We start from the raw sequence: 26,223 nt of genomic DNA, 5'->3' as shown, positions 1-26,223 counted from the left end.
CTCAGGTCTTCCATCTAATCCTCCAGATTAGGATTTCCTTTGCCTAGCTTCCAATTAGGACTTTCACTATCTAGTCGCAACTAGGATTTTCCTATGCCTAGCCGCAATTAGAATTTTCCTGTGCTACCTACACACTCAATTAAGCTCATCAAATTACTTTATATACTTAACTTGAATCCTTTATCATTATCAAAATTTAAGTTCGATTATTTGATGCTACTTGCATCAATATCAATGTGATAAACAAAGAGTATAAACGATGTTTTAATTGATGTCACTATTAATTTATATAGGGTAGGATAAAAATTAAAGGGTCGCCTTCATTATCATTTTCTTTAAAAATAAATGATCAATTATTTAATTTTTAATGATTCATATATAGGACAATTTATGGACTATAGTAGTGTCACACCATGTAACAATATTACATTTGAATTAGAGGAGCTACAAATGAGGAACGCTCGTATAAATTTAGTATTTAAATCAATAAAATTAGTTTATATTTATTTAATATTAAAAATATATAAAATAAATAATCTTAAATACTAGTTAATATTTATCAATAAAATTTATTTATTAATTTGTATAATATTTAATTATAAATTTATTTTTTATTCAAATATATAAAAACTATATAGAATTGTAACAGGCTAACACTACTGGCGAAACGTCTAGAGGCGGCATCGTGACCCACCTGCGTGCGTCGTGAACGGCCGCTTTTGTCTCGGGCCACGGATCACACGACAGAGAATCACTGCGACCAGGGCTCCTTCCATTACCGTCGCCCTCAGTGCTGATGGATGGTTGTTCGTATCTACATACCAGCGACATCGAGGACAGAACTAGAGTGATCAGATAGCTAGGAAGAGAGACGAGAGTAAGAGCCAGACCCCCGCCGCCGGAGATGAAGAGCTCGTCCGATGACGTGATACCGCCGCAAGACCACAAGACTCTCCTGAAGAGCAAGGCCCTGTACCAGGCTAGTTAGTCTTCATTCTTCTTTTTCTTCACTTTACAAGTAAACTAGCTGATTGCATTGGTTCCTGAAGAATATGCTGTGCTTGCGCTTGGTATATGTGCAGTATTTACTGGAGACGAGCGTGTATCCGCGTGAGCCGGACGCCATGAAGGAGCTCCGCAGCATCACGGCCAACCATCCCTTGTAAATCTCCGATCCCCTTTTCTTATCGACTACTTCTGTGCTTTATTACTTTTTACAAGGGACGACTTCTGTGCTACATAAACTTAATTCTAACAATATTCTTTTGCAATTTTAAAAGCATGTCGAGTATTCATTGAAGTTAAAAGTAAATCTCTTAAAATCTCAAAAATTCTGCTTAGATTTATAATCAATCTTTTTTGAAATATGAATTTGGGTAAGAATATGCTTGGCGCATGAAACCATGCGATATTTATTGATTACTTGTGGATAGCATACTTAAATTGCAAGGTAAACTATTAAATGGGAAGCAGCTTTCTGGAGCATTTGGTTGGTAAGTTCAATAAAAGTAAAAGTACAGATAAAGCAAACAACGTTGTTTCTTTTTCTTTTTCCCAGAAAGAAACATTTGTTTTGTTCAAACTGTGACCTTAATCTAAGTGTTATATGTTGGATTATGCATGGCTGCTAGAGATGGAAAGGGGTGAATAGTGGAATAACAAAAACAATTGAAGGAGAGTATGTAGTGAGTATAGCAAAAAAGTAAGCAGATATAATTAATATAGCAGAATAAATGAGCACAACGGAAATAGTAAGAATGGTAAATATGGTTATGATCAAGGATTGAAATAGTGTCATCCGAAATGGGTAATTTTTACCGTTCCGACAAGGGATCAACACTGGCACAGTACGCGTGACAATCTCATGTGCGTCATCGCTTGCATCATGCTTAATGCGACAGAATCAATTAACTCGACAAATGGAATCAATTCGATTCCTTCTGTCGATCACGAGTACAATTAATAAAAAATATTATATTAACAAATGAAGACTTCCTTGGAACCATTAGCGAAGGCAAGCAACAATTAGCGACAGTGGCGAGAGGTCAGTAGCGGCGAGGCGGCGGCGACCCACTCTTCGGTATGATTTTAATTTCAGAGAGGATTGATCGATTAGAAGGGAAGGAGGCGAGCGGAATCACGAGATTAGGTTTTATTAAAATGTAATATAACGGTTTAATTAAAACTGTTATTATTTAAAGTTATAATCAATGTTATATCTATTATATCAGTGTTATATAAGTTTTTTTATTAAACATATTAATTAAATTAATTATATAATTTCTAGTTAATAATTAATTACTATGTAAATTATAACGGTAGATTATATAAATTAATAATTAATTAAATAAACGGTTAATTAATTAATATAATTATAATATAAAATTTTATATTTTTATTAAAAATATAAAAAAATTAAAGTAAAAAAATAAAAATATTCTAATTAAAAATTTTAAATTCGTATTAATAATTTATTTAAAATTAAATTTTAAATTATTTTTATAAATTAGAAATAGATTAAAATTTCAGAAAAATATTTAAAATATTTGAAATAATTTGAAATATTTATTAATAATTCTAAGATTTCTAATTGTTAAAAAAATTAATATATAAAAATTTTTTAAATAAATTTGATTTTAAAATACAATATAAACTATATATATAAATATATAAACTATAATATTTAAATTATAATTAAAAATTTTAAATTCGTATTAATAATTTATTTAAAATTTAAATTTTAAATTATTTTTATAAATTAAAAATATATTAAAATTTCAGAAAAATATTTAAAATATTTGAAATAAATTTAGATGTTTATAAATAATTCTAACATTTCTAATTGTTAAAAAAATTTAAAATATATATATATATATATATAAATTTGATTTTAAAATGCAATATAAACTATATATATAAATATATAAACTATAATATCTAATACATATTATTCAGAATATTTATAAACTATAATTATATAAATATATATTATATAAATCAATAATTAATTAAATGAATAATTAATTAATTTATATAATTATTATATATAAATTAGGATCTTTATGTTAATTTATCTAATTATTATAGATAATAAAATTTTTTTGTCTTAGAATCAATTTGAGATTTGGATCCATGAATATTAACATATTTAGCTTTTTTACTTTAAGATTCTTGCTTTCTTAACATATGAAATACATATTTTTGTTGATATGAATGTCTTTACTTGATCTGCTCATAGGAAATAGTTTAGATTACCTGTCTTTTATTTCGGAAGTTTTGATAAAAGTATGCTATCAAATTATGATTCCTAATAAAACACTTATAATCTTGTGCACTTCTGATTATTTTAAATTGAGAAAGTTGAATTTATATTCCTGTGAGATTGTTTGCTTTCAAAAGGTTGCTCTTTATACACTTAATTTGTAAGCTCACAATAATAAAGATATTCTTCACGTTACTTGGAAATAGGTTGATTTAATTAGATAATCTTGACTACAGATTAAGTAAATTGAATTATTTATAATTTATTGATTTATAAATTGAATGATCGGTTGATTACTTAATTAGGTTAATTAAAAGTTGATTAATTAAGGATTAATTGAGTAATTAATTAATTATCCAATAAGTTTATTGATGGATTATTGGATTGATTAAATTAAGAGTTAATTGATTTATTTGGTTAGCTAATTAATTAAGTAATATTTGTTTGATAAATAAACAATTAAATTAGAGTTTGGTTGGTTAATTAAGATAATAAGCAGTTAATGGATTAAATATTTGTATGATTAATTAAAAATAATAATCCGTTAATTGGATAGTTAATTATCTGAATAATTAATCAATTTAGATAATTAATCATTTAATTAGATCATTAAATAAAGAATCAATCAGTTAATTAGCTAATTAATTGATTTAATGAGTCTAATTGATTAAACTGTAAATTAATCTTATGTGGATTTAAATTAATCTAATGTGGGTTAATTAATTGATAAGTAAGCTAATTGAGCCTCCGGGACATAGTTGAGTTGGTTACGAATTAAGTGGGCATTAACTAGTTTAGATAATGTCCTGATGATAACTGTAGCTTCTCGATTTACCTCCTCACAGATGATAGTTAATTGAATTATTGGTAGGATTGACCTTTATGCTGAAATAGTTAATTGAATTATTAGTAGGATTGATAATTGTCTAATTGATTAATATTGATTAACTTAATAGACTAATTAACTTATAGACTAATTGACTAAATGATAATTATGTAAATATATATTATATAAATTAATAAATATTAATTAAATTGATAATTAATAATATAATTATAATTTTTATTAATTAAAATTTTAATTTTATTAATCTCTTTATTTAAATGAATATTTAAATTTTTATTTTAAAATAAAAACTCTATTATGCACTTTAATAATTATTTAAAAATTTTAAATAATATTTATATATGAAAATATTTATTTTATTTATTTATTTATTATTTTCATTAAAATTAGATATTCTTCTTGTAATTTTTTATCAGATAATTTTTTTATATTAATTTTGTTAATGTTATATTTGCAAATATTAATGTGAATTATTTGATCTTTTTATTATTTTTATTTTTTTTATAATGCATAGGTAATGACACAAAAATAACACTATTATAATCCAACTTGGAGACACGTACGTTGATTAGAGAATCGATTTCATTGACAATGTTCGCATTGCGATATGGTTGGATGTGGCAGTGGTGTCACACGTCTAAAACATTTTACTGGTGGATATCCGGATGTTTCTAAATGTTTAAAAGTTTCTAAGAAGTTCGTTGTGCAATGAAAGAGGAATTTGATGGGAAAAAACATTAAAGTATAAACAACAATAATAACAACATGAACTTTTTGATAGCCGAAGCTCTAAAGAACCAACCTATGATGAATTTGAAGGACAAGGTGAAGTTCTAAATGACGAAGAATTTTTAGTAGCTTTCAGTGCCTCTTGAACTCAATATGAATATGAGCAACATATGAGAAGTGGCTTAAATGGTGCAGTGGAAGTGACTCAACTACTGTAGCAACATTGGGAAGGAGTGTAAGTGTTCGTATTACTTCAACACTAGGTGGTATTGATCATTTTTTTCCTTCTATGGGACGAAGACATGCAGTTGATATTGCTGATATTGATCTATTGACATTCCTAGACTAAACTAGCAAACAAACTAGGATTGATGATGCTTATACAAAAGAGAAGAAGAAATCAATCGGTTAAAGTATTGCTAAATTTTTTCATTTTAATCGTATTCCCCCTAATGCAATAAACAACACATACTACCGTAGTATGATATCCAACATTCAAAAATTTAATCTTGGTATTCAACCTCCGACTGCATATGAAATTGTTGGTTCGTATTTAGATGAACAAGTGGAGGAGATCAAGATTTGGATCCTATCATGCAAGAAGCAATGGAGCTTATATGGGGTTACGTTGATGTGTGATGGCTGGACAGGACCTACACGGATGAACATTATCAACTTTCTGCTATACTGCAATAGAAAGGTGATATTTCATAAATCTATTGATGCAACTACAGACTATCATGATGCACTTTACATATATCATTTGATGGATAGTATAGGCAAAATATAGGTGCAGAACATATAGTGCAGGTGATTATAGATAATGATGCCAACTTTAAGAGGGTTGGAGAATTATTGGAGCAAAAGTATCAAACATTATTTTGGACACCATGCGTAGCACATTATATTGATTTGATGATAGCAGATATTGGTAAACTCAATATAGTGAAGAAGATAGTGAAAAAGGATCAATCATTAACAAAATTTCTCTATAATCATCATTGGGTTCATGGATTAATGAGAAAATTTATTGAATGGGGAGATTTTGCGACCAGGAGCGACTAGGTTTGCCACTCACTTTCTCTTATTAAAATTGTTGTTTCAGAAAAAAAATGGATTGAAGTCCATGTTCACTTCTGAGGATTGGGAAGCCTCTTGATATTCTAACATGACCGAAGGTAAAAAGGTGCAAAATGTTGGTGCAGGAAGCACCAACAGATCGAACCTGAGTTTTGATAATGGAACTAGGTTCAAGTTAAGTGTGTTATTGGACTAAGATGTTGATTTAAGTGTGCAGGAAGCACAGGGTTAAAGTCCTAGTAGAAGCTAGGCATGAAGTCTTGGCAGAGTCAAGAGCACCAGGTGAAGTCTGGGCTGGTCAGGAGGACTAGGCCGCAGCAGAAGTCTGGGTTGGTCAGGAGGACCAACCGCAGCAGAAGTCTGGACTGATCGGGAAGGATCGAGTCGCAGTAGAAGACTGGACTGGTCGGGAAGGACCGAGCCGCAGCACAAACCCTGGGGGCTGAGGACAGAGCCGAGCAAAAGTCCAACGGGTCAGGAGGACTCGGTTGGCAGTCAGGTAAATTCTCCTGAGTGGAGTGGGTCAGGATGCGTTCCCGAGAGGAACATTAGGCATCGGTCTAACCAGGGTCTCACTGGAGACCTGAAGTTAAGACCTTAAGTTGGTTCTAGAAACCGGCTTAAAAACAAGCTTATTTTGCATGTTATTCGCTAACATTTTTATAGGAAAAGTAAAATCGGATGAAAGCTAACTCCGGGACAAAAATACTAGTTTTTGTCACTGGAGTCGACTCAGGTGAGGACTGGAGTCGACTCCAGCTGAGTCAGCAGAATCCCAGAAGTCAGCGCGTCGATTTTCCGTCAAATCAGACTGGAGTCGACTCCAGTGAATAGTTGAGTCGACTCAGGCAGCAGCGATAAAGTTTTATCGGTCACGACGACTGGAGTCGACTCGGAGGAACAGTTGAGTCGACTCAGGTAGGATAACGAGCGGGAGCGATAGAATTTGATCTGCCACGTCGACTGGAGTCGACTCAGATGCACAGTTGAGTCGACTCAGGTGCACTATAAAAGACAGCCGCGAGCAGCAGCCGATTTCAACCCTTCTCTCGATTCGAAACTCCGTTCTCGCGACTCCCAAGCGCTCCATCCTCGACATCGGTGCCGTGCACTATCCAGATCATTTCGAGACCCGCTGATACGCCGAGAACAAGCTTTTGGGGAGCTCCAGCACAATCAAAGTCGGTAAAGAATTTAAGTTTGTTTAATATTTGTACCGAGCTTTTGATTGATTTGTAATTCGTTGCACTTGCTGCCGTAAGGGGCAAGTGAAGTAGTGGATTTGCCCGCAGTAAACGGTCAAGGACCGTGGGCCTTGGAGTAGCAGCGTTGCGCTGTGAACCAAGTAAACAAAAGTGTCACATTCTTACTTAGTTCTATTTCTGCTTCCGCACGTACTTCTGATTTACGTTCCCTAATTCAAAAAATTGAAAAGCGTCAAACATGCTATTCACCCCCCCTCTAGCGTGTTATCGATCCTACAAGCACTACTAAACTTCATTTGCTCGAGTCTAATCAAAAACAGACTCTTCAAGTCGAAGTCGAAGTCGAATCCAAGTAGATACATCTCAGACAACTCGACTAGCATCCCCTCTCGGTAAACCGAGTCATGCTGTTAACAAAGTCTTAGTACCCACTCGGCATATCCAAGTCGCTCGATTTACAAACAATGCCAACTTTGTAAGCCAATCGAGTCGAAGTTGTTTAAATTTGATTTCGAGTTGGATTCATCATCCGGAGTCTCATTCAACATTCTTATGTCGAAGCCATTCGACATGACTCGATAGTCACTCCCAACCATTCGACAGTTATACTCTTGAGTACCAAAGCACTCAATAATACTTGACTGATCGAGTCAGAGTAGATTGTCGAGTCTCGAGTGCAAACTTAGTCCTCTTCATTAAAACTAATTTAATTAGACTTTTGCCTAAACTCAAATGGTTTTTTAAAAATCCTATTCTATTTCTTCAATTGAAATAGTAAAAGAGAATGTCACATATGTTTCAATCCAATTGAAATAGAATTTTTTTAGAGTTACTGTTCATCCTTTTAATCATTATTCATGAGAGTAATTTGATTTTTTTCGTGTGAACAATACAGATATTATTCATATTTTTTAGATGTCTTTTTTTTCACATGTTACTGTTCATCTCAAAAATATTTTTTAATCAACATATTTCTATTCATCTTAAAATATTTTTTTAATAACAATGAATGGTAAAAAAAATCATGTGAATAATAAAAAAAATTTGCATGAACTATATCTATATTGGTTTTATATTATTGTTCATTCTTTTATTAACAGTATAATCACTATTCATGAAAACAGTCATTTGGTATTTATTTATTTATTTTCTCTGCATGAATACTACTGCTCATAATTTTTTTCTACATGAAGGTTACTGTTCATTTTTTTTCACACATACGAATAGTATTACTACTACATGAACAATAACATTATGAAATGATGAGCAATATTTTACCATATGAACAACACTATACTATTTATATATATATATATATATATATATATATATATTGATTTATACGCAACATGTACATAATCGAATATGTATATTAAATCTGTTTGATCTTAATTATTCTGATCATGAGATAATCAAAAAATAAAATCATGTATTTAAAATCTATTATTGCTCTGATACTATTGTAGATTTGAATGCATGAATTATCAAACAAAAATGATAAATACTTATAGTGATTCTTTGTCGATCTTATTCTTCGTATTTATCGTCGGAAGGATGTTATATATCGAACAATCCTTCGCTATTCACGAACCAAACTCCTATTGACAATGGATATTCCTCCTCCAGAGAGATTTTCGCAAAACACACAACTTTCAAAAAAATTCTGGAGCCCCTTTCCTTCTGTAACTTGGACACACTCTATTATAAAGAAGGGAAAGTAGTGAGATAACTCATGAGGCAAGTGGGCAGTTTTATTAACTACCTACGTTTCCCACTATCCCCACTACTAACACGATCTTCTCATTGGCTTTAGAAGATCATAGTAGACAGGCCATAACCATGTCACATTTCTAATTATGCATATATGTTGATATGTGTCATGTTTGTATGTGATGCATGTTTAATTAGTAGTATTATGATAATTAGGTCATTTTTATATATCTACCAAAGTTTAGTACTCACTTTTATCTTGATCAATTATAGACATGTTTGTCAAAGCAAAGTGACTTAATTTATCTTGGTAAAGTATGATAGGATAATTGTGATGTCCAAATATTGAACTTTAGGTGAGACTTAACTAAGTTGCTTCAATTGGATTGAGAACTTAGAGACATATCTCTTGCGTTGGGTAAATGAACAAATAGTTTTATTCACATAACTATACAAGAGTTACATGCGATGTAATTGGTACATGTTACCTACCTAAAGTATACGAGTCTTGGGCGATTAGCCAAAGCTAACTAAACATGAGGTATAATATAGATCTTGCCCTACTTGAATAATATTGCTATTGGGTTTAGAGCTAGTAGTTGGGTAAACTCCGGTTGGCCACATCCATAACTTGCTCCTACCAAGTTTTATAGTTTAGTTGGAAAATCATTTAATTAAAGGTCTAATTAAATGATTTAAATATGATACTCATTTCTGCATTTCTTATTATAGATTACCATATCATCAAATACGTCTAATACTCTCTCTCTACAATCTATCCTTGATAAGGACAAGCTCAATAAAACTAATTTCCTGGATTGGTGCAAAAATTTGAGAATTATTCTCAAGCAAGAATAAAAATTGTACATCTTAGAACAACTTATTCCTGAAGCACCAGCCACTATTGCTACTCGTGCTGATAAGCATGCTTATAAGAAGCATCAAGATGATCCATTAGATGTGTTATGCCTTATGATTACCATCATGAACTTTGAGCTTTAGAAACAATATGAGAACATAGATGCTCATAATATGGTTGAAGATCTTAGACAACTATATCAAGGGCAAGCAAAATACAAGAGATTTGAGATATCTAAAGCTCTATTTCAATGCAAGATGCAAGAAGAAAGTAACATAGGAACTCATGTACTTAAAATGATTGGGTATGTTGAGAACCTTGAAAGATTGAAATTTCCATTAGATCAAGAATTGCCACTGACCTTGTTTTGCAATCGTTGTTAAAAGGCTATAGTCAATTTGTCATGAACTTAACATGAATGAAATTAACAAGTCATTGCCTGAGATGTTAAGCATGTTAAGAACTGCTGAACTCAATCATAAGAAGACTAAACCTAGTACCATTTTGATGGTGCAAAAGGCCAAAGGCAAATGACAGTCCAAAAGGAAGGGTAAGACCTAAGCCAAAGGCAAACCTAAATCTTATGCATTAAAACTTAAAGGCGGGGTGCCTAAGGCAGGAACCTGCTTCCACTATGGTGAGACCGAACATTAGAAGAGGAGCTGCAAACTATATTTGGAGGAAGTTAAAAAAAAGAGAAGTGAAACTTCTGCCTCAGGTATATATATTATAGAAGTTAATTTATCTATTTCTTCTTCGTGAATATTAGATACCAACTGTGCATCTCACATTTGTACTAATGTGCAGGGCCTAAGAAAGACTAGATCATTGACAAAGGGTGAAGTGGACCTACGAGCAGGCAATGGTGCAAGAGTTGCTGCTATAGATGTAGGAACATATTCCTTATCTTTGCCCACTGGGCTTATTTTGAAACTAGAAGAGTGCTATTATGTGTCTGTCTTATCTAAGAATATTATCTATATTTCTAATTTGGATAAGAAAAGTTTCTCATTTATAATAAAGGACAAATGTTATTCTGTTCATTTAAATGATATGTTCTATTGTAGTGCACTTCTTATGAATGGACTCTATATTCTTGACTTTGAAAAACTCAATCTATAACATAGATACTAAATTATTCAAACCTAATGATTTAAACCAAACATATCTCTGACATTGTCGCTTGGGTCACATAAATGAGAATCGCATATCACAACTCCATAAGGATGAACTTTTGGACTCATTTAATTTTGAATCATATGAGGTATGCGAATCTTGTCTTCAAGGCAAAATGACATAGACTCCTTTTAGTAGATACAATGAAAAAGCTAATGATTTGTTAGGACTCATACATACTGATATTTGTGACCCTTTCAATATAGCAGCTAGAGGAGGCTATCAATATTTCATTACTTTTACTGAAGATGTCAGTAGATATGACTATTTATATATAATGAAACACAAGTCAGAATCTTTTGAAAAGTTCAAAGAATTCAATAATGAAGTACAAAACTAACTTGATAAGCATATTAAGATGCTTCGATCAGATCGAGGTAGTGAATACCTTAGCCAAGAGTTTCATAACCATCTCGTTGAGTTTGTGGATCATATCTCAACTCACTCTACCTAGAACACCATAGTGGAATGATGTCTCAGAGAGGAGAAATCATACTTTATTAGATATAGTACGATCAATGATGAGTTAGACAAATCTTTCCTACTTCTTTCTGGAGATATACTTTAGAGACGATTGCTTCACACTTAACCGTGTTCTGTCTAAAGCCATTATAAAGATACCATATACGATATGGATTGGGAAGAGTCCTAATTAAAAGGATGTCTGTATCTCCACAATGGCATGATATTGTCCACTTTGGGCCTAAGTCCTCATGACTTTGCTCTTGGGCTCTCCCCAAAAGGCCTCATGCCAATGGAGATACTTTCCATCCTTTTAAACCCATGATCTTTTCCATGTGTTTGCGATGTGGGACTATGTTTACACCCTTGCAACCCAATAATACCCCCTCAAACAAAGGATCACTGGAAGCTCCCCTACCATTTCTCATGGTCCGGCTGCCATTTTCTCATGGTCCGGCTGCCATGTCCCTCATGGTCCGGCTATCATGTCCCTCATGGTCCGGCTGCCATGTCCCTCATGGTCCGAGCCTCCCCTACTTCCTTTGTTTTTCCCGAGGGTCCCCACATGGTTAGATCTGGATCATGGCTCATCCGGCGGTTAGTCCCCACAAAGATGTCTTTTATGAAGATTTAGGATTGTGAGACTTACGTTCGATGTCAAGTCTCAGAAAAACTAAGATCCAAATCTGATAAGTACTATTTTGTAAGATATCCTAAGGAAACGAAGGGCTATTACTTTTATAATCTCATACAAGATAAAGTATTTGTTGCTAGAAATGATATTTTTCTAAAAAGAGAGTTTATTTCTATAAAGACTAGTGGGAGTAAAGTCAATCTTGAAAAAAATTCAAGATACTCAAATTAGCATTGAGGCCTTGATGAAAATTGAACAGGCATCACAAAGTATTGTAGAATCATGAATTTGTTACACCGCAAGAAGTTATGGAGCAACAACCTATTCAAGTAGAATAAGCTCTATGCAGATATGATAGGGTACGTCGTCAACCTGCGAGATATTCATTTTTCTTGTTTGGCCACGATGATGTAATACTTGTTGATCTCAGTGAGCCTACGTCCTATCAAGAAGCGGTAATGAGCCCAGATTTTGAGAAATGGCTAGAGGCCATAAGGTTCGAAATGAAATCCATGTACACTAACCAAGTATGAACTTTGATTGTTCCATCTGAAAGGATCAAACCCATTAGGTGTAAGTGGATTTTTAAGAGAAAGACTGACATGGATAGTTATATGCATACCTATAAAGAGTGATTAGTAGTTAAAGGATCCAAAGGGAAGAATGCCTCATCCAAGTAATGTTGTCAAGCTCTATTCTCCCCAACTTAGCCCAAGATGCCCATATGGCCTTCTTGAACTTGGCCCAATTTCATGACCCTTTAGGTATCCTACAAAAACATATAAAAAATATTAGATTCAACCCTCAAATCTGTAGAAATAATCAATATAGTCTAAAATAAATTCCTACTCATAAAATGTGTTAATACTCAATATTTACACAGCGAGAGGATCAAAACATCAAGTATTAGGGTCAAAAATAAATTACAAAAATGTATGTTGTCAGTTACTCTACGAGTAAGTGATTGAGGTGAAGAATGCTAAAGCCTTCGCACCACTCCTTGAGCTTGCATCCTTGGAACTAGCAACCATTGTCAAAGATTAGTTTGCAAGGTAGGCCATATCGACAAACAATGTTCTTCCATAGAAATTTAAATACAACATCTTTTGTTATCCGAAATAGAGGTTCAACCTCCACCCACTTAGAGAAATAGTTGACCACAACTATGAGAAATTTCTTCTAGTTGGGTCCTATAGGGAAAGGGTCGACAATATTGATTCTTCACCGGTCAAAGGGGCAAGAAATAGTAGTTGTCTTTAAGAACTCTGTTGGGGTTCGGGCGAGATTTTGATGCCTCTAACACTTGACACAGGTGCAGACTAATTGAGCTGCATCTGCTTGTAGAATCGGCCAGAAATAACCCGCTAGCAGGACTTATTGAAAGAGTTCGACCACCTATGTGATTACCACAACTGCCTTGATGATTCACATAGAATGATTCGACATCTTTGGGATCGAGGCATTTAAGAAGTGGTTGGGAGAAAGCCTTCTTGTATAGATAGTCATCCATTAGCATGAATCAAGTTGCTTGTCTTTTGAGGAGTTGAGCTTGTTCTTGATGGTTAGGTAGGGTTCCTTCCTTTAAGAAGGAAATGAATGGGAGTCACCAATCGATTATTTGATCTTGCATAGACACCTGATCTATTTATGAAACTAGTTGAACTCGAGTGACCGGGTCTTCTAATGTTCATGTAGATAAGACACTTGTCATTTTGACAAGCTCATCTGTTTTCTGATTTTTAGCTCGAGGTATTCTATGAAGGGTGACTTCATGGAATTCATTTCTTAATTTTTCGAAAGTCTTAGCATAACTTAGGAGTTGGTCATTCTTAGTTTCAAACTTTCTTTCAAGCTGATGTACTGCCAGTTGAGAATCGGAGTGAATGACAACTTGAGAGGCACTAACTTGTTTAGCTACTCGAAGTCCAACTAATAGCGACTCGTACTCAGGCTCTTATTAGAGGCTCGAAGTTTAATTGGATGACGAGCTGCTATCATCTCTTCATGAGGCAAGAATCGAGTAGCACCCCAACTCTACTGTCTTGCTTCGTAGATGATCCATCAACAAAGATCCGCTAGGTTTCTTTAACTCCTATTCTGGGGTCTCAGTTAAAAAATTAACTAATGCTTGTGCCTTAATAGTAGTCCTGGATAAGTACTGGATGTCATATTCACTAAGCTCTATTTTCCATTTGATGAGTTGCCCAGAGGCCTCAGAAAATTAATTATATGATCAAGGTGAGATGTCCCGACCACTAGGAACCTGCCACCTCATCGACTTGGCTGGCTTGATCGGCTGACGTCCTAGTGCTTGGATCCTTTCAGGATGCCTGATTTCAAGTGAAATCTTAGGTCAGACAGACGCCTACTATTCCCTTCTAGGGAACACGTCCTCACTTACTCCTCTTAGGAGAATTTACCTTTGCCAACCCGGTTCTCCATACCTGGTTGAACTTTTACTCAGCATCTGACCCTTGGCCCCTAAGACTTCCACCGCTAGATGTCCGGTCCTCTGGACCAGCCTAGACTTCCTACCTGATGCTTTGCTTTGCCAAGTCTTCCCCAATCCTCCTGATCAAGATTTTCTTGTCTAGTCCTCCAGATTAGGACTTGCCTGCTTAGTCCTCAGACTAGAACTTCCTTTGCTCATTAAGGACTTTCTTATGCTACCTACACACTCAGTTTAGCTCATTAGTAAACTTCACAAGCTTAACTTGAATCTTTTGTCATTATCAAAATCATGGTTCGATTATCTGATACTCCCTACACCAACAATCTCCTCGTTTTTTTATTAGAGCAATCTCGATTCAAAGTTAAGTAAAAACTTCCTTTCAAAATAATGCCATAAAAAATTCCAAGTCAAAAAAACTTTTGACTCCCCCTTAACTTAGTGTCTCTTCCTGAAATTAAGGTATACTTAAATAAAATTTTTAAAAATAAAGTTTTATCTTTCCCACTTAACTAGACATAATTCTTTCAATTTGCCAATTTGGGTCTACGAATCATTCAAGTATACTTAGTGCTTTTGAACATATTTTAAAAATGTTTTTCAAAAAGTGTATTTTGCTTTTTAAAACATCTAACGATGCCTCTTTTGAAAAAGCTGTAAGACTTAGATTTTGAAAAAAAAATTCTAAGAGAAAGTAATTTTTCAAAAAAATACTTTAAAATAATTTTGAAAACTTTGAAATTTATGCTCTCAATTTTTCATAAAAATTTGAAACCATTAACTTTAAAATTTAAACTTATACTCTTTCTCCCCCCTTTGGCATAATTAAAAATAAATATTGAGAAAAAAATTTAAAATAATAAAAAACTTCAATCAATTTAGAAAATTATGGATTTGAGTCCAAGCATGATGTCTATATAATATATAAAAATAATTAAATAAAAAATTTTAGCCTTAGTCACATGTCTAATTTATTGTTACTAGTTGACTATCAAAAGATAGTAGTTTTCATGAAGTTAGTCAAGTTAAGTATATTTTTTTAGCTAGTCTTTATTATGAATGAATACTTAACCTGATCCATGTTTATATTTTTAGCCCAAATTTATTTTGATGCACTAATATAAACATCAAAAACTCAAGCTTTTACCCTATGCATCTCACATCGTTCTAGATTTTATAATACACAAACAAGTTAGATCTAGTGTGTTTTGTGAGATACAGTTAGCCTAAATCTATAAATGTATAATTTCTACTGAGAATGTCTAGGTTAAATCTAGATTTTTCTTTAATTTTGAAATCATAATTTTAAAAATATATTTTTTAAAAAATTAAGTTTTTCAAAAATCATAAGTGAACAATTTTAAATTTTTTAAAAAATATAAGTAATAATATATTGAAAAATTATGAGTTTTGAAAATTTTATAATAGAAAGATAATTTGAACATGTGAAAATTAGTCTACTAATATACTAAGCATATTTATAATTTAGCAAAATGCAATAGATGGTAACTAAGTCAATAAATACCATAAGGTAAGTCAAACTCAAATAAAGTCAACATAATGTCAATTGGAGTCAAACTGCAACTAATAAAAAAGATAAAACTACTGAGGTCTACTGGGGAGGTGGAGGTGGATGGCTCATGCTCCAAGATATGAGCATGTCTCTGATCTTAGCATGCCTAGCCTAACTCCGCTCTTCCAAGCTCACATACTGACTAGTCATAGTATGTTATAGATTGGTGGCTAACTCTTCCAGTCTGATCATTCTCTGTTCTATAGTGATAGGAGGTGGAGGTGGAGGAATCTGAAGAAGGTCTGCTAGGTCAATGTCGTCCTTCATCTCTCTTTGGTTGCCTACTCAGGCTGAGGTTGAGTTTCCCGTCTACAGGACAAGATCCTATCCTCATTTAAGTGGACCCTAGTTAGGAGAAGTTTGAATGCCTAACATGTTAAATTCACTCACTAGTATGGCATTACTTGAGGTATGTTAAATCCAAGGGAAGCTAGAAGTGAGGTCAAAATATGACAGTAGGACATATGAACTCTCCTACTAGTAGTGATACTAGATGAAAAAATGATGGTAAGAAAAATGTGTAAACTAATATCTATATCTAATCTATGATACAATGCATATAATAAAAATATATGGAATGGTCGCATCATAGCGACATCTCTAGTAGTAAGGGGTAGAATGCAGGTCACTAAGACTCTATATAGAACATAGTCTTGTACTCTGAGTTTGACAGATGGAAACTGGATCACTGTAGGGATCTCTCCTCTCCAAAGAAATATGAATGCATGATATCTAGGGTAATATGGGAGTAGGGATCACCAAAAGGTCTATTCCTGGGAGGGTAACATGAAAAAGTACATGATGAATGTTCAAGTTCTGAGTGCTTTCTAATGATGGTCAGAGATAAAATGAAGTCTCTACCTCTAACTTTGGTGGAATAGATCAGGTTATCAATTTGAACTAGGTTATTGTACAGCTCAACACACATACCTATGTTAATCAGGCAAGTACAATAAACTAGTCTATCTAACTCATAGTGCTCTATGACATCAACTGTAGGTTTGCATGATCGTAAAAAAATATCTTACATCAATATCTAGAATGTAAAAGTACAAATTAAATGTCATGGATGCAAATCTAATCCTATTCTCCTCAGTGGGGAATCTAGGATCTGTGTTGGGTGCTAGAAGTTCCAACCTCAATAGCCTTTCTCTTAATCTTAATGTCATAAATTTAGAATTTAACTAATTGAAAATGGCGTAAATGGAACTTAGGGATTGTTTAGAAGCTTACCTAGGCATATCGGATCGAATCATAAGGATTGGATGACATAGACACGCTTGACGGCCGTGCGGGGAAACTTTTCGGTTTTGGAAGAGGTTGGGGGTGGCTGTGAATTAGATTTTGGGTGCCTATATAGACATGTTCCGGGCGCTTGGATTTCGCAGCGATGCAGGGAGCCTAAGATTTACTCCAAGCGCCTAAATTTCAAAAATCGCGAGTGCCTAAATAAAATTGAGCAGTGTTCAAGAAGCAGTTCAGGGTGTCTGGATTTGTATCTAGGTGTCCTAGATTTCATAAAATGAACTCAATTCACGGGTTGGGTTTTAATGGGTTGTGTTTTAATTGATTTAAGTTTGATTAGGATTAACTTGATTAAATTTATGTTGATTAAGTTTTAATTTGTTAAGTTTTAAATTTGATAAGTTTTGATTTAATTAAGTTTTAATTGATTTAATTTAATTTAATTTGATTAAGTTTTAAATTTGATAAGTTTTGATTTAATTAAGTTTTAATTGAGTAAGTTTAATTTAATTTGATTAAGTTTTAATTGATTAAGTTTAATTTAATTAAGTTTAATTTAATTTGATTAGGTTTTAATTTAATTAAGTTTTAATTGAGTAAGTTTTAATTTGATTAAGTTTTGATTTAATTATGTTTAATTGATTAAGTTTAGTTTAATTTAATTAAGTTTTGATTTTAATTAAGTTTTAATTGAGTAATTCTTAACTTGATTAAGTTTTGATTTAATTAAGTTTTAATTGATTAAGTTTAGTTTAATTTGATTATGTTTTAATTAAGTAAGTTTAATTTGATTAAGTTTTAATTTAATTAAGTTTCTAGTTCCATCTCACCTATTTCTAGATTATCAACTAGTTCATCCTATGAGTTGTATGAGATAGTTTTTTAATTTTAATTCTTAATTAATTAAAAATGTAATTTTCTAAGACCTGATTAACCTTGAATTAGATTCAATTTTAACCATTGACTAGTTAAGTATACATTTTAAGTTTTTAGCTTCTAGGCAGTTGCGAGACACAGGAGTCTTCTTAGGTATCGGAGCAACAACCACTTTTTAAGATAAAGCTAATTCATGAAATTATATACTTAGTTAATCTAAAGAAAGACTTTGGACTAACTAGTTTAGAATTTGACGATGTATCTTCAATTAATTTCACTCAGCTAAGCAGACCAAATAGGGTACTCCTTACCCCACTTGACTACCTAAACCAAGTTTCTCTAGCTTACTATTATCTCGCCCCACCCTAGTACTAGGTTGGACAAGTATTAATCAGGCATGTGTCCTTAACTAGCATAGTTTCAATCTAAGTTTAAAATAAAATAAAGAACAAATAAAAATAAAATCAATCCAGTCTCACTTAGCTACTATGGTTTTGATTTCGGATCCCCTTATATCATGACCCCTGTTGGGTCTAGTTAGATAATAAATCTAATCCTTGGTGACTTAGTATTGGTTCTGTCTAACTTGATTAATCAAGCTAGACTTAAAACCCCATGCTTGGACTTAAGGTTTTTGGGTTTGATTTGCCAACGACAAATATGATCTATGTCTGACTTTATGTCCAAGTCCAGATCGGTTGTACACAACCCTTTGAGTTCTAAGTATCATGTCAAGATATTTGGAGCCCGAAGTAAACTTTTTCAATGATCTTTTCAAATCTTCAACTTAAATTTTTAGATTGGAATTTTCTATCTTAAGTTAGACTTGAGTTGAAATTACAGTCCTTTTCAATTGAAGAACTGAGGTTAATTTTTTTCTTAAGGAGTATTGCCTCCTTTTGGAGAGACTTAACCTGGACACTAGATTTTATCAGTTTCCTAGATAAATAGTAAATAATGGAATACAATTTTTCATTTAATTCATTGCTTATAGTGTGTTCAAGCCTTTTGAACCGATACGGATCCGTGGCTTGATTCGGACTCGGCTTCTGATTCAGTGTCGGGTTCAAACTCGATCTCAATTAGCTCCTCTTTTGTCGGTAGAGCTAGGAAGCTCGTGTTCTCTTCCTCCTTTGAGTCTTCTAATGAGGACTCATCTTATGTGGCATTTAGTGCCTTCTTCTTGGTCCCTTTTCTCCTTCTTTTACTTAGGACACTCTGTCTTGAAGTGCCCTTTCTTGTTGCAGCCGTAGCACATAACTTCAGCCTTGTTGATAGGAGCCTTGCTTACCTAGCTTTCTGGATCACCTTCCTCATGTCTGACTTCTTGAACCCTTTCTTTTTTCTGAATATCTTTCCGAACTAGGTTAACTAGTTCGATGGCGACTTCGTCGTTACTTTCAAAATCCAATACGTCTTCCAATTCAAGCTTGAGTCAGCATCTTGCTTTGCACTCCTTTGATTGCATTGCAAGAAGTGCAATTCCTTTCTCAACCAAATTGGCATTAGTTTGTTCGTGTAGCTCAAATTCTGTAAATAACTTATCCAATTTAATTTTAGAAAGGTCCCTAGAAATCTTATACGCATCAACCATTGATGCTCATAAGGTGTTTCGCGGGAACACTTTCAAGGCATACCTGATCACATCTCTATTTTTCATAGGTTGTCTTATAGCATGTAGACCATTTAGCAGATCTTGAATCCTTGCGTGTAGTCCACTCGCGGACTCACCATCCTACAATTTTAATATTATATAATTTTTTCAAAAGTAGGTCACGCTTACTTACTTTTGTATCTGATGTTCCTTAGTGTAGCTCAATGAGCTTGTCCCATAAGTCCTTGGCACTTATGATGGGACCAACTCGATTGAGCTCTTCTTTGGTGAGACCACATTATAGATTTGGATTGCCTTTGCATCTACCTCATTTTATGCTTCATGGTGGTGTCCCACTTCTCGCATGGTTGCAGAATGACGTTTGGAGCGTAAATCTTGAACCCGATCTGGATCACTATCCACATCTTCACCTACATCTTTAGGTGGTATTTCATCCTCCCCTTCCAATAGATGAAGTCTTCACCAGAGAAGAGAGGAGGTTTGGTGTACTGTAGCCTTCTTGATGGATCATTAAAACTTGCATACAAAAAAATAAATGAAAGGGTGTCCCAAGACTTGGTCTTCAATTGATGATGCAGAAGGAGATAAATCAAAAATTAGAGCGATGAAAATTAGAGCTTCGATTGCGTACAGAACGGTCGTCGTTATAGTGTTTATGTGTCTTCTAGGATTTCGCCTCACAGCTGGTTATCTACAGGCTGATCCGGGCGCTTGGAACTCCTTTCGGGCGCCTCACGTCATCCCGTTGATCCATTTCCAATGCTGACTCAACATCTTTTTGGTGTTTGTATCCCTTACAGGAGCTTTAGATGCTGACATAAAGGTTGCCGGATCAACTTTGACTCCGCCCGTGTCTTATCCATATTCAAGCGCTTGGAGGCTGAGGTGTCCCGACCACTAGGAGGCTTACCACCTCATCCGCCTCGCTAGCCCAATCGGTTGACGTCCGGGTGCCTGGATCCTTTCAGGGCGCCTGGACCATCTAATTGCCTGGATCTAGATAGGGGCGTTCGGAACTCAAAGTTTTGGTCCCTCATCTCCTACATCACAAAGTTAGTCCAGTATATCTAAAATAGGAAAATGACAGTTTTATCAACTATCTGATATTGACTTTTAGGTTTTCAGTAAAATCCTAGGTTAGATTGACATCTACTGTTCCCTTCTAGGGAATGCATCCTCACCCACTCCTCTCAGAAAAATTTACCTTTACCAACCTGATCTTCTAGATCTGGTTGGACTTTTGCTTAGTATCTGACCCTAGACTCCTAGGACTTCCATCGCTAGACGTCCAATCCTCCATATCCACTTAGACTTACTGTCTAGTGTTTTGATCTGTCAAGTCTTCCTACCTAGTCCTCTTGACCAGGACTTCCTTATCCAATCCTCCAAACTAGAACTTGCTTGTCTAGTCCTCCAGACTAGGGCTTCCTTTGTCCAACTACAACTAGGACTTCTCTATGCTACCTACATACTCAGTTCAGCTCATTAGTAAACTTCACAAGCTTAACTTGAACCTTTTGTCATTATTAAAACTATGATTCAATTATCTAGTGTTCCCTCCACCAACATCAATTAATGTTGACCCAAGGCAATATTGGTGAATACGATGATAGGATATGACAAGAAGTATGGTTGTAATTTATGAGTAGTTGTGACCAATGCCAGAGGTAATTTCTCTAGGGTAAAATATCTTATCTTAATATCTTTTAGAAGATGACTAGCAAAGTAAATAGGGTGTTGAGTGTTGCCCTCTTGTCGGAGTAGAAATGAACTAACGACTCCCTCAGTTGCGGCTAAGTAGAGCCACAGAGTCTCTCATGCGATTGGCTAGGAAAGAAGAGGCTAATGCATTAGGTATGACTTGAGTTGTGCGAAGGCTTGTTTACATCTCTTGTTCCACTCAAATCGAGTTGACTTTCAGAGAACCTTGAAAAAAGCTATACTCTCCTAGCTGAGGTGCTCGGAAGTGGCGAGGCAGTTCATTAGTCAAGATGTGACTAAGAAAGTTGTGCTTTTCTTAGGTACAAATTCCTTGCCTTTGTTCTGGTTTGGAGGTGGTGTTTCTCCCGCCTTCGATCCGTCAAAATGTTCCTCGGGAGGGATGATGTTCTTACTTTGTTGTTTAACGAAGGCGGTAGGGAGGGGATCCACTAGACCCCTCAATCCTCAACTAGGAATAAGTGTTACCTCTATTGAGGTGCCAGATACTTTCTTCAAAGACGGATTTATTAGAGGAAGTCTTTGCATAATCCATTGCACTAGTCGATCAACCAATGCTTGAAACTCGTTTATGGCCATGGTGATGGTCTCACCATGAACTATATCTGCAGAATCAGGGCCCACAACAATTCTCTCTAGCTCCACCATTTCAACATCTTAGTTCAGGCAAATTCCCACAGACGACATCATAAGGTGAGACTCAATGTAACTCGAACACAAAGACAAAGAGAAAATGAAAACAATAGGGAAGAAGAAGAAGGAGAGACAGGTGAATGCACACATGACAATACCTCTTGCACATACTTTTCCAAGGGTTTACCCGAACTCGATAAAATAAACTATAAAATAAAATAACTACTTATAGTCTGACTACTTATAGTCTGAGCATTACATGATCTTATCAGTTACTATTCTCTCTTATATCCATTCCTTAGTGGTGTTAAACACGCCGGAACAGTTTGGAGATTCCATTCATCTTCCCAGATCCCAACATTTCCAAAGGAGGCCGTATCGGACAACACTGTTGTCTTTCAACGAGCGCTTCCAATGGGTTGGGATCATAGGAGGATTGAACAGGTCTTCCAAACTAGGATCAGGATTACACGATAATAAAGTATGCCCCACACATTAATCTCCCACTCCAGCCATTGTTTTAACCAATTATGGTAAAGAGTGTATTCAACAAAAGCTTCTTCATCTTCGTTTCCCTTCCAGTACTCTTGGGGCACTAACACTAATTCCTTAGGTTTAAGCTCCTCAACTTTGCAACTATAATTCCTTTGAGATAGGGGTTGATCGGGTTTCCTCGACCAATCCACAAATCCAAAGGTAATTGCAAATATGAAAGTGACTTATTAGATAAGACTAATAAACGTTTCCATCGTAAAGTTAACGATGGTGAACGAAGTCTTGCTCTTACTCTAAAACCTGCACCAGCTAAACGGATTAAAGAATGTTGTTTCAAACAATATTTCTCCGCTAACTGACACATGCCCAGAAAGGTTGAAGCAGCTAATACTGCCTTTGCAGAAACGGGAGTAAGGTTCACTTGAACCCTATCTACCCAAAACTGCTTGGCAAACTCGAGAGCACCAATCCTTGAATCAATTTACTTAGATTCTGAGATTGATACTCCGAGCATAGTAACTAGCTCTTTATACCTTGAAGCCACTCGCCTATCGGCGATGACTATGTCATCACCTAATAGCGCATATTTCTTAAAAGGGGTCCTTTTTATTTGGATACTATAATATTGCTGCCAGCCATACAAGGAAATGGTGTGACAAGCTAAAAAGAGCCCAAGAGCCATAATATCCTAATGGTTGTCCAGTACTAAAATATAACATGCAGGTCTTCTTAGTTAAAGGAGGCCCGGCTGAAAATAAATTAGTACTGAGAGTTCCCAAAACAATACATTCGCCAGCCATGCGTCCAAATATCAAAGACATCACTGTCGAGATATAAGACACTGGCCATCGATCTGTAGCGTTACTTAAATCAAAAGAACTGACGTCCTCAGGTTTAAGTAAGCTAAGACGATGGATAGGATCTTCCTGTCGGAAGGTCCCATCACAGGGTAAACGGGATAAAACCCGCATAGCCCACGAATGTACTGGATATAATAAACGTTGTACGCCTATAACGAACAAACGCCTTTTACCAGCTCCCGGTAGAGTAGAAGTTAACCGACCTGGGGATAACGGACGATAAATAGACTTCTCTATATATGGATCAAATAATTGTGATTCATATCTAAAGAAGTTATTTAAGTCTAAAGAAGTTATTTAAGTCTGTTATAACCTTAGCTGAGTTGGCTTCAAAATCGAAAGGAGTCAGACTCCCTTGATACCACAAACAGCCAGAGTTATCGCTCCTATATCCAAAAGGTGAATACATTTTTAAAATACGAATGATACCCGCATACGCGGCGATCTCATACCGTAATGAAGAAAATATATTCCCTATGACTCCAGGAAAGGTTTTGAACCTCCTGTCGTCATTAGGAGTCGACTTCCAAGTGGGCTTCCACTCTATTCCCTTATACAAAGAGTAGCCGGGTAACCAGGGCATATACATTTTCCATAACTGATTGAAAGCAGTTTCAATCAAGTCATTGACTAATGTAATGCTATGTCCTTTCTTTGGTTCTTCTACTATAGAATCGAAAACGGTCCTGTCAACACAGCGTGCCAATTTAACGATTCTACATAGAAAGTCAAGTCTCCAAGATAGGTACATTTTTACCAAATAATTAGACCTGTCATTTCGCTGTGAAATTAAATGGCGATGATGAACAGGAATAATTGTTGGCAAACCTGCCCGACTGAGCTCTACTATAACCGAAGGATTACTATCCTTTAAGATAGACGCAGCATAATACTGCTGCAGTGCCACTGAGCACTGTTTTAGGTATAATGCTGTGAATAGCAACCCTGACTTACGACTAAGTCGTATTACTTTTGCTGCAATATAGCGGGAGAGCACAGCTCCTTCAAAGGTGTAATGCCCAGTGACGACTAAGTGAATCCTAATAAGGAAACTCTTTAATCGTCCCACGTGTTCAAACACGCGGCGCCAAGTGCCCTGAGGCAGGCTTTCGAAACAATTCGTAAATAGCTTCATCTTTGTAGACTAGCTGAATCTCCCTACTGCCCACCTACCCGACCACTTCTCTCCTAAACGACCGCCACTAAGCGGTCGAGGGACGGCGTCTGGTTACCAACCAGATCCCATACTCTTTGGATATTTCACCAGAGAGTAGATTAGAGTTGTATTGGTTTTATTGTTGTCTTCACATTACCGTGTTGGCAATAATGTAAATGCAATCAACCAACCAATGTGCTCCTGGCAAACGCTAGGAGACAGATTGCTCTGCCTCATTGCGCTTGGGAGGACGGCCGCTCCCCCAACCGGGAAATGAAACCCCCGGATGGTGCCATAAAATAAAGAAGAAGTCAAAGTTTCTCTCCTCTCCCGGCAGCTTCATATCCGGTTAAAGAGGGCACCTGCTGAACCAGAACTCGGACCATGAACGAATATCTTATCTCCCACTGGTCGAGTGTATTTTATAACTTCCACTTTTTATTATAAGTAGAGACTTCAGCGTATTCGTATTAACGTGATTCTCCTTCACTCATAATGGCACCTGCGTATAAAGATATGACGTACGAGTAAGTAGCAGCTGTTTGGTCTTTGGTTGGAGTCCCGAATAAGCTATCAACAACTAAGTGCCCTGTAGCTACCTTGAACCACAATTTACTATATTTTTGGGGCCTAATATAAAAGTAAATTGAGCCAAAAATTAGTAATTCATTTACTATATTTGAAGAGAAAAAATGCACTACAAAAGGTTGCACATCTTTAGGGTAGATCTTTGAAGTAGAATAGCAGATGTTAGGGCAGCCTACTACTATTTTTACCCACTACTGTAGGTGTACTTACTTTAGTTCGGCTCATCCATGCCCGAAGTATTAGAGAATGCTCGGGTGTACAGTAGTACTGGAATATTGCCTTACGGAATTTATATTTATTTTAGGGATCTTTTAGGTAAATTCGGATTAGTCGTAAATAGCCCCAAAGGCTATTTCTCTACTCTGCGTAGCCTTTGGGGCTATTTACGACTAATCAGGGGTAGCAGAGGAACTTATATTATATACAGGCGGATTAGAACTTATATTATGAATGCAGGGCCTTTGGGGCTATTTATCTCCTTTCTCGGAATTTATATTTATTTTAGGGCGATAAGTACAACCTACTTAAGCATTCTATAGGACTGAGTCTCTACATTTCGGCGTTCTATAGGACTGAGAGTTGTGTTTTATTCCCCTGCTAAAATACTTCCTAAGCTTTCCCTTTGTTAATCTTCTAAGCGCAATGCCATTTCACGAATGTCTCTTCTCCGCTGCAGGCTCACATCATCTTGCTTTCATTCATCCCTTCTATATTGGACTTGCAGATGCCTAAAATCAATATAAATTCAGAGACTCACTTTTGTAAGGCGCTCTCGTATGAAATCAAGGACACTGGGAACGAAAGGAATGGCTTCACGTCGTTGCACTCGTCCCTCTCATTCAGTATTTTAAAATAATGGAAGATCCTATCATGCAGAGAGAGTGAAGGAAAGGTAGTGCTTCCTATCCCAGCTCTCGGATATCCTTCAAAGTCAGTTCAATAATAGGTTGCTCATTCGGATCCGAAACTAGACTCTACAGTAAGGAGAGATAGGAGGACGTCGAAAGAGTACTCGCCCTATCCAGTTCTCTTTCTGAGGTAGGAGTAGCA

General features: G+C 35.2%; 2 pseudogenes; one reads left to right on the top strand and one right to left on the bottom strand.

The window, feature by feature from the left end:
• The first annotated feature begins 4,716 nt into the window (after positions 1-4,716).
• LOC141831058 (uncharacterized) lies at positions 4,717-5,997 on the top strand (annotated as a pseudogene).
• Positions 5,998-22,675: 16,678 nt separating this feature from the next.
• LOC141831056 (putative mitochondrial protein AtMg01110) lies at positions 22,676-24,822 on the bottom strand (annotated as a pseudogene).
• Positions 24,823-26,223: the final 1,401 nt, after the last annotated feature.

The sequence above is a fragment of the Curcuma longa genome, chromosome 6, assembly GCF_044706935.1.
Source record: "Curcuma longa cultivar G26 ecotype Majalengka, Jawa Barat chromosome 6, ITB_CL_G26_1.1, whole genome shotgun sequence".
Taxonomy (NCBI): domain Eukaryota; kingdom Viridiplantae; phylum Streptophyta; class Magnoliopsida; order Zingiberales; family Zingiberaceae; genus Curcuma; species Curcuma longa.
Note: the sequence above shows the minus strand (reverse complement) of the source record. Positions and strands in the feature narration are given on the sequence as shown.